General features: G+C 39.1%; 1 pseudogene across 1 annotated transcript; it reads left to right on the top strand.

Annotated features, from left to right (window-relative positions):
* The first annotated feature begins 19,488 nt into the window (after positions 1 to 19,488).
* On the top strand, positions 19,489 to 21,391 carry LOC147380028 (eukaryotic initiation factor 4A-II pseudogene; annotated as a pseudogene). Its single transcript, XR_015166021.1, has one exon. The product of XR_015166021.1 is annotated as a eukaryotic initiation factor 4A-II pseudogene (transcript).
* Positions 21,392 to 21,666: the final 275 nt, after the last annotated feature.

Raw genomic sequence — 21,666 nt, 5'->3', positions numbered from 1 at the left:
ATCCCTGCCTCCTGTACAATGTCACGAACCTCAGTCCATAGTTCATCAGGCACTCTATCTATCAGATCTAGTCCCTTAAATCTATTTCTCACTTCCACTGTATAATCATAAGGGATTTGATTTAGGTCATACCTGAATGGTCTAGTGGTTTTCCCTACTTTCTTCAATTTAAGTCTGAATTTGGTAATAAGGCGTTCATGATCTGAGCCACAGTCAGCTCCTGGTCTTGTTTTTGTTGACTGTATAGAGTTTCTCCATCTTTGGCTGCAAAGAACATAATCAATCTGATTTCAGTGTTGACCATCTGGTGATGTCCATGTACAGAGTCTTCTCTTGTGTTTTTGGAAGAGGGTGTTTGCTATAACCAGTGCATTTTTTTTTGGCAAAACTCTATTAGTCTTTGCCCTGCTTCATTCCGTATTCCAAGGCCAAATTTGCCTGTTACTCCAGGTGTTTCTTGACTTCCTACTTTTGCATTCCAGTCCCCTATAATGAAAAGAACATCTTTTTTGGGTGTTAGTTCTAAAAGATCTTGTAGGTCTTCATAGAACCATTCAACTTCAGCTTCTTCAGTGTTACTGGTTGGGGCATAGACTTGGATTACTGTGATATTGAATGGTTTGCCTTGGAAATGAACAGAGATCATTCTATCATTTTTGAGATTGCATCCAAGTACTGCATTACGGACTCTTTTGTTGACCATGATGGCTACTCCATTTCTTCTGAGGGATTCCTGCCCGCAGTAGTAGATATAATGGTCGTCTGAGTTAAATTCACCCATTCCATTCCATTTGAGTTTGCTGATTCTTAGAATGTCAACATTCACTCTTGTCATCTCTTGTTTGACCACTTCCAATTTGCCTTGATTCATGGACCTGACATTCCAGGTTCCTATGCAATATTGCTCTTTACAGCATCGGACCTTGCTTCTATCACCAGTCACATCCACAGCTGGGTATTCTTTTTGCTTTGGCTCCATCCCTTCATTCTTTCTGGAGTTATTTATCCACTGATTTCCAGCAGCGTATTGGGCACCTACTGACCTGGAGAGTTCCTCTTTCAGTATCCTATCATTTTGCCTTTTCATACTGTTCATGGGGTTCTCAAGGCAAGAATACTGAAGTGGTTTGCCATTCCCTTCTCCAGTGGACCACATTCTGTCAGATGTCTCCACCATGATCCGCCCATCTTGGGTTGCCCCATGGGCATGCCTTAGTTTCATTGAGTTAGACAAGGCTGTGGTCCCAGTGTGATTAGATTGACTAGTTTCCTGTGAGTATGGTTTCAGTGTGTATGCCCTCTGATGCCCTCTTGCAACACCTACCATCTTACTTGGGTTTCTCTCACCTTGAGCGTGGGGTATCTCTTCACAGCTGCTCCAGCAAAGTGCAGCTGCTGTTCCTTACCTTGGATGAGGGATATCTCCTCACCGCTGCCCTTCCTGACCTTCAATGTGGGATAGCTCCTCTAGGCCCTCCTGCACCTGCACAGCCACCACTCCTTGGACATGCGGTTGGTTCTCCTGGCCGCCGCCCCTGATCTCAGGTGTGGGGGCGTGGGGTAGCTCCTCCAAGCCGCCACCCCTGGCCTGGGGCATGGGGGTGTGCGGTAGGTCCTGCCCGCCGCCCCTGGCTTTGGGCGTTGGATAGCTCCTCTCGGCCGCCACCCTTGACCTCGGAATTGGGTAGCTCTTCTCAGCCGTTCCTGCGCCGTCGCGGCCTGGCACTCTCAGTTGCAGCCCCTGACCTTGGACGTGGGGTAACTCCTTTTGGCCGCTGCCCTTCAGGCATGGGGTCCTCCCGGCTTCTGCCCCTGACCTCAGACATGGGGTAGCTCTTCTCGGCCGCACCGAAGTGCACCGGTCGCAGCCGCCCACGCGGAAGTGCGCCAGTGAGAGTTGGACCATAAAGAAGTCTGTATGCCAAAGATTTGATGCTTTTGAGTTGTGATGTTGGAGACTTGTGAGAGTCCCTTGGACTGTAAGGAGATCAAGCCAGTCAATCCTAAAGGAAATCAATTCTGAATATTCATTAGAAGGACTGATGTGAAGAGCTGACTCATTAGAAAAGACCCTGATGCTGGGAAAGATTGAAAGCAGAAGGAGAAGGGGATGACAGAAGATGAGATGGTTGGATAGCATCACTGATTCAGTGGACATGAGTTTGAACAAACTCCGGAGATGGTGAAGGACAGGGAAGCCTGGCATGCTGTAGTCCATGGGGTTGCAAAGAGTTGGATATGATTGAGTGACTGAACAACAACGACATGTAATTGGGCCAGCTTGGGTGGAGTATCCCTTTCAGATTCAGCCAACCCAAAATGGTACGCGAGGTTCACATGTTTTTCTTTGTAAAGCAGAAACAAAAGGATTGACAGGTGAAATAGTTGGCTGATTTGTGTACTGTCATTATAGACAGTGTCAATACAGTAAAACGTATTCAGTAGTCATGTTTTAAAACCAGGAAACTAGACTAAGGGTTTATAATCCTGTTTCCTAGAGTAGAGGGAAAGCCATAAAATACACAGTAATAAAATGTTAATAATAATAATAGAAAAGAATTAATAAATTGTTCATTAATAAAATATTTAGTAAAATAACTAATTACATAATGAATCACTAAGTTATTTCCATATAATAGACACTTTATGTCATTTACTGCTTGCAAATAAATATATTTTATATCACATGTTACAGTGCTATTTTGTATTAAGTATGTTATACATACTACTATATATCATACTAAATATATTATTTAATATCTAAAGCTCTTCTATGAGTTGGTATAAAATTATCAATAAGCAAGAGGTTAAGTGATATTAGAAAGTCTATCTTGCTTAAGCCTACTGCTATAGAATGAATATTCAGTTCAGTCACTCAGTTGTGTCTGACTCTTTGCGACCCTATGAACCACAGCATGCCAGGCCTCCTGGTCCATCACCAACTCCCAGAGTCCACCCATGTCCATTGTGTCGGTGATGCCATCCAACCATCTCATCTCTTGTCGTCCTCTTCTCATCCTGCCCTCAATCTTTCCCAGCATCAGGGTCTTTTCAAATGAGTCAGCTCTTCGCATCAGGTGGTCAAAGTACTGGACTTTCAGCTTCAACATCAGTCCTTCCAATGAACACCCAGGACTGATCTCCATTAGGATGGACTGGTTGGATCTCCTTGCAGGCCCAGTGACTCTCAAGAGTCTTCTCCAACACCACAGTTCAAAATCATTAATTCTTTGGCCCTCAGATTTCTTTATAATCCAACTCTCACATCCATACATGACCTCTGGAAAAACCATAGCCTTGACTAGATGGAACTTTGTTGACAAAATAATGTCTCTGCTTTTTAGTATGCTGTCTAGGTTGGTCATAACCTTCCTTCCAAGGAGTAAGCGTCTTTTAATTTCATGGCTGCAGTCACCATCTGCAGTGATTTTGGAGACCAGAAAAATGAAGTCAACCACTGTTTCCACTGTTTCTCCATCTATTTGCCATGAAATGATGGGACCGGATGCCACGATCTTAGTTTTCTGAATGTTGAGCTTTAAACCAACTTTTTCACTCTCCTCTTTCACTTTCATCAAGACGCTCTTTAGCCCTTCTTCATTTTCTGCCATAAGGGTGGTGTCATCTGCATATCTGAGGTTATTGATATTTCTCCCAGCAATCTTGATTACAGCTTGTGCTTCTTTCAGCCCAACGTTTCTCATGATGTATTCTGCATAGAAGTTAAATAAGCAGGGTGACAATATACAGCCTTGACGTACTCCTTCTCCTATTTGGAACTAGTCTATTGTTCCATGTCCAGTTCTAACTGTTGCTTCCTGACCTACATACAGGTTTCTCAAGAGGCAGGTCAGGTGGTCTAGTATTCCCATCTCTTTCAGAATTTTCCAGTTTATTGTGATCCACACAGTCAAAGGCTTTGGCATAGTCAATAAAACAGAAATAGATGTTTCTCTGGAACTCTCTTGCTTTTTTGATGATCCAGCAGATGTTGGCAATTTGATCTCTGGTTCCTCTGCTTTTTCTAAAACTAGCTTGAACATCTGCAAGTTCATGGTTCACGTATTGCTGAAGCCTGGCTTGGAAAATTTTAGGTTACAGCAAATATTTATGTTCCCTCAAAATTCATATGTTGAAACCTAATCCCCACTCTGATGGTATTTGGAGGTGAGGTCTTTGAGAGGTGACTTATTACCTCATGAATTCATGAATGAGATTAGTGCCCTTATAGAGGAGACCCCAGAGAGCTTCCTTACTCCTTACACTATGTATGGTTACAGTTGGAAGATGGCCATTGGTGAATCAATAAAGGGATGCTCACCAGACACTGAATCTTCTAGCACTTTGATCTTGGTCTTCCCAGTCTCCAGAGTGTGAGAAAAAAATTTTGTTGCTTTTCATTCACCCAGTTTAAGGTATTTTAAAAAATTATAGGAATGTAGTTGAAGTACAATATTATGTTAGTTTCAGATATAATATACAATGATTTGACATGCACATATATCATAAGACTGAGCAAATAAGTCTTCCCTGGTGGCTCAGGCATGATAGAATCTGCCTGAAATATGGGAGACCTGGGTTCGATCTCTGAGTAGGGAAGATCCCCTGGAGAAAGGAATGGCAACCCACTCCAGTATTCTTGCCCAGAGAATTCCATGGATAAAGGAGCATTGCAGGCTACAGTCCATGGGGTCGCAAAGTGTCAGACATGACTCAGCAACTAACACATACTTATATTATAAAATTATCACTTTCAAAAGTCTAGTAACCATCTGTCCCAACACAAAGTTATCATATTATTCTTGGCCATATTCCTTATGCCATATATTAGATTCTCATGGCTTTGGTCTTGTTTTGTCACTAAGTTGTGTCTGACTCTCTTGCCCCATGCCCACCCCCTCATGGACTGTATGTATCCCACCAAACTCCTCTGTCCATGGGATTTCCCAGGCACAAAGACTGGAGTGGGTTGACATTTCATTCTCCAGGGGATCTTCCTAATCTAGGGGTGAACCGGTATCTTCTGCATTGGCAGGTGGATTCTTTACCACATGAGCCACCAGGGAAGCACCTTCCCCCTCATCATGGCTTACTCATTTTGTAACTAGAGGCTTGTATCTATTAATTCACTTCATCCACCTTTGTACCCACTTCCCTCTGGCAACCACTGATTTGTTCTCTGTATCTGTAAGACTATTTTCATTTTGTTTTGTTTGTTTGCTTGTTTCATTTTTATGGTTCCATATATTTGTCTTTTTCTGTCTAGCTTTTTTTTTTTTTTTTTGAGGTTTGATCTCTCAGGGCTTTTCATAATCAACTTTTTTATTTTATTTTATTTTAAAACTTTACATAATTGTATTAGTTTTGCCAAATATCAAAATGAATCCACCACAGGTATACATGTGTTCCCCATCCCGAACCCTCCTCCCTCCTCCCTCCCCATACCATCCCTCTGGGTCGTCCCAGTGCACTAGCCCCAAGCATCCAGTATCGTGCATCGAACCTGGACTGGCATCTCATTTCATACATGCAATTTTACATATTTCAATGCCATTCTCCCAAATCTTCCCACCCTCTCCCTCTCCCACAGAGTCCATAAGACTGTTCTATACATAAGTGTCTCTTTTGCTGTCTCGTACACCGGGTTATTGTTACCATCTTTCTAAATTCCATATATATGCGTTAGTATACTATATTGGTGTTTTTCCTTCTGGCTTACTTCACTCTGTATAATAGGCTCCAGTTTCATCTGCCTCATTAGAACTGATTCAAATGTATTATTTTTAATGACTGAGTAATACTCCATTGTGTATATGTACCACCGCTTTCTTATCCATTCATCTGCTGATGGACATCTAGGTTGCTTCCATGTCCTGGCTATTATAAACAGTGCTGCGATGAACATTGGGGTACACGTGTCTCTTTCCCTTCTGGATTCCTCAGTGTGTATGCACAGCAGTGGGATTGCTGGATCATAAGGCAGTTCTATTTCCAGTTTTTTAAGGAATCTCCACACTGTTCTCCATAGTGGCTGTACTAGTTTGCATTCCCACCAACAGTGTAAGAGGGTTCCCTTTTCTCCACACCCTCTCCAGCATTTATTATTTGTAGACTTTTGGATCGCAGCCATTCTGATTGGTATGAAATGGTACCTCATAGTGGTGTTGATTTACATTTCTCTGATAATGAGTGATGTTGAGCATCTTTTCATGTGTTTGTTAGCCATCTGTATGTCTTCTTTGCAGAAATGTCTATTTAGTTATTTGGCCCATTTTTTGATTGGGTCACTTATTTTTCTGGAGTTGAGCTGTAGGAGTTGCTTGTATATTTTTGAGATTAGTTGTTTGTCAGTTGCTTCATTTGCTATTATTTTCTTCCATTCTGAAGGCTATCTTTTCACCTTGCTAATAGTTTCCTTTGATGTGCAGAAGCTTTTAAGGTTAATTAGGTCCCATTTGTTTATTTTTGCTTTTATTTCCAATATTCTGGGAGATGGGTCATAGAGGATCCTGCTGTGATGTATGTCAGAGAGTGTTTTGCCTATGTCCTCCTCTAGGAGTTTTATAGTTGCTGGCCTTACGTTTAGATCTTTAATCCATTTTGAGTTTATTTTTGTGTATGGTGTTAGAAAGTGTTCTAGTTTCATTCTTTTACAAGTGGTTGACCAGATTTCCCAGCACCACTTGTTAAAGAGATTGTCTTTAATCCATCGTGTATTCTTGCCTCCTTTGTCAAAGATAAGGTGTCTATATGTGTGTGGATTTATCTCTGGGCTTTCTATTTTGTTCCATTGATCTATATTTCTGTCTTTGTGCCAGTACCATACTGTCTTGATAACTGTGGCTTTGTAGTAGAGCCTGATGTCAGGTAGGTTGATTCCTCCAGTTCCATTCTTCTTTCTCAGGATCACTTTAGCTATTCGAGGTTTTTTGTATTTCCATACAAATTGTGAAATGATTTGTTCTAGCTCTGTGAAAAATACTGTTGGTAGCTTGATAGGGATTGCATTGAATCTATAAATTGCTTTGGGTAGTATACTCATTTTCACTATATTGATTCTTCCAATCCATGAACATGGTATATTTTTCCATCTATTAGTGTCCTCTTTGATTTCTTTCACCAGTGTTTTATAGTTTTCTATATATAGGTCTTTAGTTTCTTTAGGTAGATACATTCCTAAGTATTTTATTCTTTCCGTTGCAATGGTGAATGGAATTGTTTCCTTAATTTCTCTTCCTGTTTTCTCATTATTAGTGTATAGGAATGCAAGGGATTTCTGTGTGTTGATTTTATATCCTGCAACTTTACTATAGTCATTGATTAGTTCTAGTAATTTTCTGGAGGAATCTTTAGGGTTTTCTATGTAGAGGATCATGTCATCTGCAAGCAGTGAGAGTTTTACTTCTTCTTTTCCAATTTGGATTCCTTTTATTTCTTTTTCTGCTCTGATTGCTGTGGCCAAAACTTCCAAAACTATGTTGAATAGTAATGGTGAAAGTGGGCACCCTTGTCTTGTTCCTGACTTTAGAGGAAATGCTTTCAATTTTTCACCATTGAGGATAATGTTTGCTGCGGGTTTGTCACATATAGCTTTTATTATGTTGAGGTATGTTCCTTCTATTCCTGCTTTCTGGAGAGTTTTTATCATAAATGGATGTTGAATTTTGTCAAAGGCTTTCTCTGGATCTATTGAGATAATCATATGGTTTTTGTTTTTCAATTTGTTAATGTGGTGTATTACATTGATTGATTTGTGGATATTGAAGAATCCTTGCATCACTGGGATAAAGCCCACTTGGTCATGGTGTATGATCTTTTTAATATGTTGTTGGATTCTGATTGCTAGAATTTTGTTAAGGATTTTTTCATCTATGTTCATCAGTGATATTGGCCTGTAGCTTTCTTTTTTTGTGGCATCTTTGTCAGGTTTTGGTATTAGGGTGATGGTGGCCTCATAGAATGAGTTTGGAAGTTTACCTTCCTCTGCAATTTTCTGGAAGAGTTTGAGCAGGATAGGTGTTAGCTCTTCTCTAAATTTTTGGTAGAATTCAGCTGTGAAGGCTTCTGGACCTGGGCTTTTGTTTGCTGGAAGATTTTTGATTACAGTTTCAATTTCCGTGCTTGTGATGGGTCTGTTAAGATTTTCTATTTCTTCCTGGTCCAGTTTTGGAAAGTTGTACTTTTCTAAGAATTTGTCCATTTATTCCACGTTGTCCATTTTATTGGCATATAATTGTTGATAGTAGTCTCTTATGATCCTTTGTATTTCTGTGTTGTCTGTTGTGATCTCTCCATTTTCATTTCTAATTTTATTGATTTGATTTTTCTTCCTTTGTTTCTTGATGAGTCTGGCTAATGGTTTGTCAATTTTATTTATCCTTTCATAGAACCAGCTTTTGGTTTTGTTGATTTTTGCTATGGTCTCTTTTGTTTCTTTTGCATTTATTTCTGCTCTAATTTTTAAGATTTCTTTCCTTCTACTAACGCTGGGGTTCTTCATTTCTTCCTTTTCTAGTTGCTTTAGGTGTAGAGTTAGGTTATTTATTTTACTTTTTTCTTGTTTCTTGAGGTGTGCCTGTATTGCTATGAACTTTCCCCTTAGGACTGCTTTTACCGTGTCCCACAGGTTTTGGGTTGTTGTGTTTGCATTTTCATTAGTTTCTATGCAAATTTTGATTTCTTTTTTGATTTCTTCTGTGATTTGTTGGTTATTCAGCAGCGTGTTGTTCAGCCTCCATATGTTGGAATTTTTAGTAGTTTTTCTCCTGTAATTGAGATCTAATCTTACTGCATTGTGGTCAGAAAAGATGCTTGGAATGATTTCTATTTTTTTGAATTTACCAAGGCTAGATTTATGGCCCAGGATGTGATCTATCCTGGAGAAGGTTTCATGTGCTCTTGAGAAAAAGGTGAAATTCATTGTTTTGGGATGAAATGTCCTATAGATATCAGTTAGGTCTAACTGGTCTATTGTATCGTTTAAAGTTTGTGTTTCCTTGTTAATTTTCTGTTTAGTTGATCTATCCATAGGTGTGAGTGGGGTATTAAAGTCTCCCACTATTATTGTGTTATTGTTAATTTCTCCTTTCATACTTGTTAGCATTTGTCTTACATACTTCGGTGCTCCCATGTTGGGTGCATATATATTTATAATTGTTATATCTTCTTCTTGGATTGATCCTTTGATCATTATGTAGTGACCTTCTTTGTCTCTTTTCACAGCCTTTGTTTTAAAGTCTATTTTATCTGATATGAGTATTGCTACTCCTGCTTTCTTTTGGTCCCTATTTGCATGAAAAATCTTTTTCCAGCCCTTCACTTTCAGTCTGTATGTGTTCCCTGTTTTGAGGTGGGTCTCTTGTAGAGAACATATGTAGGGGTCTTGTTTTTGTATCCATTCAGACAGTCTTTGTCTTTTGTTTGGGGCATTCAACCCATTTACGTTTAAGGTAATTACTGGTAAGTATGATCCCGTGGCCATTTACTTTATTGTTTGGGGTTTGAGTTTATACACCGTTTTTGTGTTTCCTGTCTAGAGAATATCCTTTATTATTTGTTGGAGAGCTGGTTTGGTGGTGCAGAATTCTCTCAGCTTTTGCTTGTCTGAAAAGCTTTAACTTCCCTAAAATGGGGAAGGAAATAATCACCCAAGTCCAAGAAACCCAGAGAGTCCACAACAGGTTATACCCAAGGCAAAACACCCCAAGACACATATTAATCAAATTAACAAAGATCAAACACAAAGAACAAATATTAAAAGCACCAAGGGAAAAACAACAAATAACACACAATGGAATTCCCATAAGGATAGCAGCTGATCTTTCAATAGAAACTCTTCAAGCCAGGAGGGAATGGCAAGACATACTTAAAATGATGAAAGAAAATAACCTGCAGCCGAGATTATTTTACCCAGCAAGGATTTAATTCAAGTATGAAGGAGAAATCTGTCTAGCCTTTTATTAATCTGGCATACCATTTATCAATTTCATGGATCTCTAGATCCATCAATGTTGTTGTAAATGGTTAAGTAAGATGTCATTGTACATTAATATACATGTACATATATACATTATACACACACACACACACACATATATATGGTATATACAATATACATACCAGGTGGTGCAATGGTAAAGAATCTGCCTGTCTATGCAGTAGATACAGAAGATTGAACCTGGGGCAGGTTCAATCCCTGGGGTTGGGGAGATCTCCTGGGGCAGAAGATGGCAACCTACTCTACTACTCTTGCCTGGAAAATTCATAGCAGGCTTAGTGAGTGACTTAGTGAGTGAGCACACACACACACTTGTGTGTGTGTATATGCATATATTTCTATGTTTCTTTATTTGTATATATACTCATGTATGGGTGTGTGTAGGTTACTTTCTCAGTCATGTCCAACTCTTTGCAACCCCATGGGCTGTAGCCCACCAGGCTCCTTTGTCCATGAGATTCTCCAGACCAGAAAACTGGAGTGGGTAGCCATTCTCTTTTCCATGAGATCTCCCCAATCCAGGCATCAAACCTGGGTCTTCTGCATTGCAGGCAGATTCTTTACCAACTGAGCTACCGAAGAAGCTCACATATGTGAGCATTCACAGCATTCTTATACATTCAGCTATCTGTAGACTCTTAGGTTGCTTCCATATCTTGCCTATTGCAAATAATGTTGCAGTGAATATATATCTTTTCAAATTAATCTTTCCATTTTCTTTGGGTAATTATATGATAGATCTGTTTTTACATTTCAGAGGAAACTCCATACTGTCTCCATAGTGGCTACACCAATTTAAAATCCACCAAGTGCAAGAGAGCTTCCCTTTCTCAAATTCTTGCCAATGCTTGTTATTTATTGTCTTTTTGATCATAGCCATTCTGATATATGTGAAGTGATGTCTCATTGTAGTTTTGATTTTCAATTCCTGAGTATCTTTTCATGTCCTTGTTGGCCACCTGTATGTCTTCTTTGGAGCAAGGTACATTAAGATTCTCAGCCCAATTTTTAATCAGGCTGTTACTTATTTTTGATGGTATTGGGTCTTAGTTGCAGTATACAGGATCCTTTGTTGCAGTGCAAGAGCTTCTCTCTACTGGTGGCACACAGGCTCCAGAGTGTACAGTCGGAGTAGCTGTGGCTTGTGTGTGCCCTGTGACATGTGAGGTCTTAGTTTCCTGACCAGGAATTGAACCCATGTTCCCTGCATTTGAGGTGGATTCTTAACCACTGGATCACCAAGGAAGTCCCAGGCTGTTTGCTTTCTGATGTTGAGTTGTGTGAGTTCTTTTTACTTTTTGGATATTAACCCTTTATCAGAGATATCGTTTGTAAGTATCTCCTCCCATTCTGTAGGTGGCCTTTATGTTTTGTTAATAGCTTTCTTTTCTGCACAAAAAAGTTTTTAGTTTAATGTAGCTCAATTTGTTTATTTTTGTTTTTGTTTCTCCTGAGGAAACAGATCCAAAAAAGTATTGCTTTAACTGCCTATATCTTCTTCTAATTTTATGCTCTCAGGTCTTACATTTTGGTTTTTAATTCATTTTGAGTTTATTTTTTATATGGTTTGATAAAATTGTCAGTTTTATTCTTTGTCATGTAGCTATCCAGTTTTTCCAACATCATTTACTGAAATGACTGTCCTTTCCCTATTGTATGTTTTGGCCTCCTTTTCACCTAGTTAAGTTTGTGTAAGTATATTTGGGTGCTCTTTATTCTGTTTCATCAATCTCTGTGATTGTTTTTGTTCCAGTATCATGCAGTTTTCATTACTGTATCATTGTAGTAAACTTTTTGTAATAGTTTGAAAAGGATACACATTTACTTTTTAAATGTTTAATATAATTCACCTGTGAAGTAATCTGGTCCTGGACTTTTGTTTGCTGAGAGTTTTATTGATGATTCAATTTTATCATTGGTAATTGTTCTGTTCATATTTTCTATTTCTTCCTGGCTCAGTCTTGGGAGATTGCATGTTTCTAGGAATTTATCCATTTCTTTAGATTGTTTTTTTTCTTATTAGCATATAATTGTAGTACTCTCTTACAAGCCTCTGCATTTCTATAGTGTTGATTGTAACTTCTTCTTTTACATACCTGAGTTTTTAAAATATGAGTCCTGCTTTTTTCTTGATAAGTCTTATTAAAAGTTTTGTCAATTTTATTTATTTTTTCAAAGAACCAGTTCTTTGTTTAATTTATTATTATTATAACTTTGTATTTTGTTTGTTCTTTTTCCCCTAGTTCCTGTAGGTATAAAGTTAGATTGTTCATGAGATTTTTTTCTTGTTCATAAGGTAGGCTTGTGCTGCACGAAACTTATCTTATAACTGCTTTGATGCATCCTATAGATTTTGGATTATTGTTTATTCATTTTAATTTGTCTCCAGATATTTTATAATTTCCTTTTTTTATTTTTTATGGCAGAAAGTGAATAAGAACTAAAGAATCTCTTGATGAAAGTGAAAAAGGAGAGTGAAAAAGTTGACTTAAAGCTCAACATTCAGAAAACTAAGATCATGGCATCTGGTCCCATCACTTCATGGCAAATAGATGGAGAAACAGTGGAAACAGTGGCTGACTTCATTTTTCTGGGCTCCAAAATCACTGCAGATGGTGATTGCAGCCATGAAATTAAAGTGTGCTTACTCTTTCGAAGGAAAGTTATAACCAACATAGATAGCATATTAAAAAGCAGAGACATTACTTTGTCAACAAAGTTCCATCTAGTCAAGGCCATGGTTTTTCCAGTCGTCATGTATGGATGTGAGAGTTGGATTATAAAGAAAGCTGAGGGTGAAAGAATTGATGCCTTTGAACTGTGGTGTTGCAGAAGACTCTTGAGAGTCCCTGGGCCTGCAAGGAGATCCAACCAGTTTATCCTAAAGGAGATCAGTCCCAGGTGTTCATTGGAAAGACTGATGTTGAAGCTGAAACTCCAATACTTTGGCCACCTAATGTGAAGAGCTGACTCATTTGAAAAGACCCTGACGCTGGGAAAGATTGAGGGCAGCAGGAGAAGGGAGGACAGAGGATGAGATTGTTGGATGACATCACCGACTCAATGGACATGGATTTGGGTGGACTCCAGGAGTTGGTGATGAACAGGGAGGCCTGGCATGCTGCGATTCATGGGGTCGCAAAGAGTCGGACACAACTGAGCGACTGAACTGAACTAAGTGACCTATTGATTGTTTAGTATGTTGTTTAGATCTCATGTGTTTTTGGTAATTGTTTCTTGTAGTTAATTTATAATCTCATAGCATTGTAGTCAAAAAAGATGCTTGATGCGGTTTCAATCTTCCTAAATTTACTGATATTTTCTTTGTGGCTCACCTAATGTTCTTGCCTGGAGAATTTTCTGTGTGCACTTGAAGAAAGATGTGAATTCTGTTTTATTTGTATTGAGTGCATTTGATTAACATATTATTTAAGGCTAGTTTTCCTTATTGATTTTCTGTCTAGAAAATATGCCCATTGTTGTAAGTGTGGTGTTAAAGTCCCCTATTATTATCCTATTACTGTCAGTTTTTCTCTTTTATTTTGTTAACATTCACTTTATGAATTTCATACTCTTAGGTGTTGGGTGCACAATTGTTATATGTTCATGGTGGATTGATCCCATTGACCTTATATAACGTTCTTCTTTGTTGCTTGTTTTTGTTTTAAAGTTCACTTTATCCAATATAAATATTGCTACTCATGGTATTTTTTGGCTTTGTTCCTGTGAAATATCTTTTCCTGTTCCCTCATTTTTAGTCTACATGTGTCTTTAGATTTGAAGTGTTTCTCTTGCAAGCAGTATATTTTTTATATTTGAATGGAACATTTAGTTCCTTTACATTTAAAGCAGTTATTGCTAGGTATGCACTTATTGTTGTTCTGTTGAGTGTTTTTGAGTCTCATTGTTTTTGTAGTTCTTTTTGTTCCTCTCTTCTTTTGCTTTTTTCCTTTGTCACATATTGATTATTTTTCGTGTTACATTTGGATTTCTTTCACTTTCTTTCTTTGTGTATCTATTACAGATTTTTGGTTTATGGTTGCCAAGACTGTTATATATAAGAAACTAGAGAGATAGGTATATCAATAGATAAAGCTGGTAATCTCTTGAGTTCAAACATATTCTAACAACCCTGTATTTTTACTCTCCCTATCCATGTTTAATGTTTTTGACATTGTATATTACATCTTTTTATTTTGTATATCTCGTTACTACTTACTGTGGATATAGATGATTTTACTACTTTTGTATCTTTTAACCTTTCTACTAGCTTAATAAGTGGTTGATCTACGTTTTCTGTATATTTTCCTTTACCAGTGAAAATTTTTCTTCAAAATTTTCATATTTCTATTTGTGGCCTTTTCTTTTCTGCTGAGAAGATTCCCTTTAACATTTCTTGTAGAGCTGATTTAGTGGTGCTGAACTCTTTTATCTTTAACTTGTCTGTAAAGCTTTGTATTTATCCTTCAAGTCTGAATTATAGCCTTACCTGATAGCATTACCAATTCAATGGACATGAATTTGAGCAAACTCCAGGAAATGGTGAAGGACAGGGAAGGCTGGCATGCTACAGTCCATGGGGTCATAAAGAGTCGGACGCAACTCAGTCACTGAACAACAACCAACTGGCAGAATATTCTTTTCTTAAAATAATTTTTATATATTTATCTATTCACTTATTTTTTGCTGTGCTGGATCTTTGTTGCTGTGCAAGCTTTTCTCTAGCTGTGATGAGTGGAGGCTTGTGGCTTGTGTGGTGGCTGCAGGGCTGCTGGATCATGGGGCTAGGTGCTTGTGAACCTGATTGCATAGATGAGGGGTGCCAAAGAGCCACAGGCCTGGAGTCCACCTCTTGAATGGTGGGACCACGTCCTTGTGGCTGGCTTTGTGGGCCAGAGGCCGTAGGATAATGCCAGTCTGCTGGTGGGTGGTTAAGCCCCCAGAAATAATAGGCTAGAGTTTGGATTCCAAATGATGCTTGTTAATACTAGTGTCCACATGGTTGAACAGGCTCTTAAAAACAGCTGCTGCCAATGTCCTTGTCCCTAGGTAGAATAACCAGTTGCCTCCTAACTCTCTGTGAGTCTTTCCAAGATCAACAAGTGGATCTGACCCAGGATTCTTTCCAACTAACTGCTTCTACACTGAGACTTGAAATGTGTGAGATTTTGCATATGGAGCAGAGTCTCTGTTTTCTGTAGTCTGGCTGGCTCTCTCAAACATCAGCCCTACTAGTTTCCAAGCCAGATGAATTCCAGTGACTCATCTCCCTGGTGTAACACCCCCAGGATGGGGAGCCTGATGTTGCACTCAGACCCCTTGCTTCTTTTGGGAGAACCTCTGTGATTGGGATTATCCTCCCATTTGTGGGTTGCTGGCCCAAGGGTGTGAATCCTTACTATACTATGCCTCTGCCCCTCTTAAACATCTTGTGGTTCCTTCTTTTTATCTTTAGTTATGAAAAAAAAAATCTTTCCTGCTAGTCTTTAAGTTTTACTCAGAGATCGTTTTTTTCTGTGTGAGTAGTTGTGATTTTGGTGCTCTTGCGGGAGAAGTTGAATTCAGGGTATTCCTACTCCACCCCTTAGTCAGTCTATGTTTTTGTTTGTTTGTATATTTGTTTTATTTTATTTTATTTTTTTGTTTTAGCAGCCTGAATGATCTAAGACAGAAACTAAGACAAAAAGTGGGGATATTATTGTAACAAATACCATGGAAGAGGCTCTGGAATTGGGTATTGAGGAAAGGCTGGAAGAGCTTTGAGGTATATACTAGGGAAAAAAAAATATTGCTGAGAATCAATCATTAATGGCAATTTTGATGAGAGCTCAGAAAGAAAAGAGTACAGTTGGAAAGAAAACCTCAATTTTCTTAGAGAACTTTTAGTAATCCAAAACATAATTTGGTAGAAATATGATGGTCAAAGGTCATTTTGGTGATATCTTTGTTAAAAAATGAGGACCATGTTATTGGAAACTGAAAGAAAGTCTATCCTTGTTACAAAGTAGAAAAGAACTTGACTGAATTCTGTTCTTTCCTAGGGTTTTTTTAGAAGGTAGACCTTGCAATTGATTAAATTGGATATTTAGCTCCAGTACTCTTGCCTGGAAAATCCCATGGATGGAGGAGCCTGGAAGGCTGCAGTCCATGGGGTCACTGAAGATCGGACATGACTGAGCAACTTCACTTTCAATTTTCACTTTCATGCATTGGAGAAGGAAATGGCAACCCACTCCAGTGTTCTTGCCTGGAGAGTCCCAGGGATGGAGGAGCCTGGTGGGCTGCCGTCTATGGGGACACGACTGAAGTGACTTAGCAGCAGCAGCAGCAGCAGACCTTGCAATTGATGAAATTGGATATTTAGCTAAAGCTATTTCTAAGCAAATTTTTGAAGGTGTGCCTTGACTCTGCTGCTGCTGCTAAGTCGCTTCAGTCGTGTCCACTCTGTGAGACCCCAGAGACTGCAGCCCACCAGGCTCCCCCCTCCCTGGGATTCTCCAGGCAAGAACACTGGAGTGGGTTGCCATTTCCTTCTCCAATGCATGAAAGTGAAAAGTGAAAATGAAGTTGCTCAGTCGTGTCCGATCTTCAGTGACCCCATGGACTGCAGCCTACCAGGCTCCTCCATCCATGAGATTTTCCAGGCAAGAGTGCTGGAGTGGGGTGCCATTGCCTTCTCCAGCCTTGACTCTAGCTGGCTGCATACAGTAAAACATGCTCAAACTTATAGATAGAAAAAACTTACAGATAAAACTTATAGATAGAATTGTTAAGCAAAAAAGGAAACAGAACTTGAAGATTTAGAAACTTTCAGTTAATCCATATTATAAAACATTAGAATGCTAATAAGTGTGGCCAGGTAACCATTTGATAAGATTGGTGTGGATCAGCTACCTCAACAGAAGCCAGGATCTGTTCTCCAAGACTGTGAAAGAATGCCACTAAAGGTGACTTGGAGGTCATCAGAGCTGCCACTTGTGTCACAGGCCTAGAGTTCAAGGGCACAGAGGACAGAGTGATTTCATAGGAGGGCTCTGGGTGCCTGTGGGACCTAGGCTTGCACTGCTTGAATACCCCTAAGTTGCCCATTCCTCTCCCTGCCCTTCAGTGCTGCACTCCTCAGCCGCCCCAGGTTTGGCTCTGGTGAGCCCTGGTACAGAGCACAGCCCCTAACCAGGTTGCAACTTTGTCAGTATCTGTATGGGGCAATCTCTGCCAATGACAGGGTGCACGGGCTCAGGGGCATGGCTGCCTCCACCTCACTCTCAAAGAATGGAGGTGCCTGGAGCCAAGGAGGGCGCAGGATCCCTACCCCAAAGAGCCACAGGCACAGCACTTACAGAGAACCACCCTAGGGCAGAACCCAAGCAGAGTTGCTGTGAGGATGTTCTGCTGAACCTCAGGCATAATGTTGTTACTACAGAGGGCCTGGTAGGGCCTAAGGGAATTTGCCTCATTAAGTTTTGGACTTACCAGGGCCTGTTATTTATAAAAGAGAACCCAGACCCTTGTCTTGGCCACCATATGTGGACACAGGGAGAAGATAGCCATTTATGAAGTGGCACTCTCAATTGGCTCGGCATTTGCAAGTGCCTTGATCTTGGACTTCTTAGCCTCAAGAATTATGAGAAATGTTTGCCCTTTAAATGATGCAGTCTGTGATATTTTTGTTATAGGAACCTGAGCAGACTAAGACAACTCCCAAATAAGTTTGGGAGTCTAGCCTCTAAAACTTAAGATAGTTAAGTTTGAAAATAAGTTTGACTATAAAGTATACCTTACAGTTTATTTTTAAATAATTACCAAATTTGTTTCAAATTTTTTTAATTTTATTTTATTTTTAAACTTTACATAATTGTATTAGTTTTGCCAAATATCAAAATGAATCCGCCACAGGTATACCTGTGTTCCCCATCCTGAACCCTCCTCCCTCCTCCCTCCCCATACCATCCCTCTGGGTCGTCCCAGTGCACTAGCCCCAAGCATCCAGTATCGTGCATCGAACCTGGACTGGCATCTTGTTTCATACATGATATTTTACATGTTTCAATGCCATTCTCCCAAATCTTCCCACCCTCTCCCTCTCCCATAGAGTCCATAAGAGTGTTCTACATCAGTCTCTTTTGCTGTCTCGTACACAGGGTTATTGTTACCATCTTTCTAAATTCCATATATATGCGTTAGTATACTGTATTGGTGTTTTTCCTTCTGGCTTACTTCACTCTGTATAATAGGCTCCAGTTTCATCCACCTCATTAGAACTGATTCAAATGCTTTCTTTTTAATGGCTGAGTAATACTCCATTGTGTATATGTACCACCGCTTTCTTATCCATTCATCTGCTGATGGACATCTAGGTTGCTTCCATGTCCCGGCTATTATAAACAGTGCTGCGATGAACATTGGGGTACACGTGTCTCTTTCCCTTCTGGTTTCCTCAGTGTGTATGCCCAGCAGTGGGATTGCTGGATCATAAGGCAGTTCTATTTCCAGTTTTTAAGGAATCTCCACACCGTTCTCCATAGTGGCTGTACTAGTTTGCATTCCCACCAACAGTGTAAGAGGGTTCCCTTTTCTCCACACCCTCTCCAGCATTTTTTAAATAAGTTTTTTGACACTTTTTAAAATGTAATGGTCAGTAAAGTGAATTTCATAGTTATGAGCCCAACTTTACTTTTTGTTCAGAATTTATATGTGTGCATATAATGTATACATATGCACACATATTGATATATATATACACACATGTATTCTTGTGAATATATATATGTATGTTTATAAATATATATATATACATTCAATGTATATACACACTACATACACTCACATGCATATGTATATATAAAAGTTTTAAAATGTACCTTCTGTCATTTAAAAGATTTTATCCTGGGCCCTACTATAATTTGTAAGTTTATAAAGTAGATTTCTTTTTCTTATAAAGATACTTGTCTAAAGACCTCATTCAAAACTCTCAAAATGAAGAGGGAAACTGTCTTCTTTTTTTTTTTCTAAATGAAAATGTGCTTATGTTTTCCAGTTACCAATTCTGTAAGATAATGGCATGATTGCTAGCTATGAACCAGTAGCTTCCTTGAGTGATGATTGTCTCTGACAATTCCTTTGATATTCCCTGAAATAATATGGTATACTGTAATTTTATGTGTGTAAGTTTTGTCTTTCAAGCAGATTCTAAGTTTCTTGATAATGTATCCTCTCATCACCCCCCACCAGAGACTTTTATGGAACTAGCTCACTGTCTCCATTGGGTAATGTTTGAGCATAAGGACAAAAGTTCAGAAAAGTTGGTAAAGTAGCTGGTATAATACTGTGTCTCAGAGAAAGCAAGAACAGGAAATACAGACAGTTCTCATGACAAAAGCAGCTTAAACTGTAGAGTCAGTGTAAATGATATAAAATGAGACATTTTCTAATGTTTTGAGATTGCAACTAAATTTAATTGTAAATTAAGCTTAAAACAGACTACAGCTTTTCAGTACAGCACTGAGTGGTTCATCGGATCATGTCTGGTGGCTCTGCGGATTATAACAGAGAACATGGCGGCCCTGAGGGAATGGACCCCGATGGTGTCATCAAGAGCAACTGGAATGAGATTGTTGATAACTTTGATGATATAAACTTAAAGGAGTCTCTTCTTCGGGGCATCTATGCTTATGGTTTTGAGAAGCCATCAGCTATTCAGCAGAGAGCTATTATTCCATGTATTAAAGGGTATGATGCGATTGCTCAAGCTGAGTTAGGTACTGGCAAGACAGCCACATTTGCTATTTCCATCCTGCAACAGTTGGAGATTGAGTTCAAGGAGACCCAAGCACTAGTACTGGCCCCCACCAGAGAACTGGCTCAACAGATCCAAAAGGTAATTCTGGCACTTGGAGATTATATGGGAGCAACTTGTCATGCCTGCATTGGTAGAACAAATGTTCGAAATGAAATGCAAAAACTGCAGGCTGAAGCACCACATATTGTTGTTGGAACACCAGGGAGAGTGTTTGATATGTTAAACAGAAGATATCTCTCTCCAAAATGGATCAAAATGTTCGTTTTGGATGAAGCAGATGAAATGCTGAGCCGAGGGTTTAAGGATCAAATCTATGAGATTTTCCAAGAATTAAATACTAGTATTCAGGTGGTGTTGCTTTCTGCCATAATGCCAATGGATGTGTTGGAAGTGACCAAAAAATTCATGAGAGATCCAATTCGAATTTTGGTGAAAAAGGAAGAATTGACCCTTGAAGGAATCAAACAGTTTTATATTAATGTTGAAAGAGAGGAATGGAAGTTGGATACACTTTGTGACTTGTATGAGACACTGACAATTACACAGGCTGTTATTTTTCTCAATACAAGGCGCAAGGTGGACTGGCTCACAGAGAAAATGCATGCCAGGGACTTCACAGTTTCTGCCCTGCATGATGACATGGACCAGAAAGAAAGAGATGTTATCATGAGGGAATTTTGATCAGGGTCAAGCTGTGTTCTGATTACTACTGACTTGTTGGCTCGTGGAATTGATGTGCAACAAGGGTCATTGGTTATAAACTATGATCTACCTACCAATAGTGAAAATTATATTCACACAATTGGCAGAGGGGGTCGATTTGGAAGGAAAGGTGTGGCTATAAACTTTGTTACTGAAGAAGACAAGAGGATTCTTCTTGACATTGAGACTTTCTATAATACTACAGTGGAGGAAATGCCAATGAATGTGGCCGACCTTATTTAAATCCTGGGATGAGACAGTTTTGAATGCAGTGCTCGCTGTTGTTGAATAGGCAATCACAACATGCATTGTGCTTCTTTCGTTGGGAATACTTGAATTCTGTCTCAATGCTCATAATGGATCAGAAATACAGATTTTGATAGCAAAGTGACATTAGTCATGAGCTCTTGTGAGGAAAGTCATTGGCTTTATCCTCTTTAGAGTTAGACTGTTGGGGTGGGTATAAAAGATAGGGTCTGTAAAATCTTTCTTTCTTGGAAATTCATTTCCTAGTTCTGTAGAAATGGTTGTATTAGATGTTCTCTATCATTTAATAATATACTCGTGGACTAAAAGATATAAGTGCTGTATAAAATCAGCCAATTATGTTAAACTAGCATATCTGCCTTTATTGTGTTTGTCATTAGCCTGAATAGAAAGGCCTTTAAAATTGATTTTTTTTTTTTTTTAGCATTTGAATGCATTTTGTTTGGTATTATATTTATTCAATAAAGTATTTAATTAGTGCTAAGTGTGAACTGGACCCTGTTGCTAAGCCCCAGCAAGCAATCATCCTAGGTAGGGTTAAACCCCCAGTAAAATTGCCATATTGCACATGTCTTAATGAAGTTTGAATGTTAAATAAATTGTATATTCACTTAAAAAAAATAAAACAGACTACAGTGGTTTATATTCTAAAGAGAATTACATGACCGACCCATAATGGTGGCCACATGTCTTTCCCAAAAGCTTATCAATGATTATTCCACCACTCTCACCCTGGAGGGTAAAGAGAGACTTGAGGGGAGATAGAAGAGTCCTATTGTATTGGTAACACATGTAGGCATTTGTTGTTTAGTCACTAAGTCCTGTCTGACACTTTGCAACCCCATGCAGTGGCTCATGCATCACGCCAGGCTTTCCTATACTTCACTATCTCCTGGCATTT

This window comes from Bos grunniens, chromosome 1 (genome assembly GCF_055505025.1).
Source record: "Bos grunniens cultivar Pamir isolate PY7600 chromosome 1, Bosgru_T2T1.0, whole genome shotgun sequence".
Taxonomy (NCBI): Eukaryota; Metazoa; Chordata; class Mammalia; order Artiodactyla; family Bovidae; genus Bos; species Bos grunniens.
The sequence above is the reverse complement of the archived record's forward strand: the minus strand, read 5'-3'. Positions and strand labels throughout refer to the sequence as shown.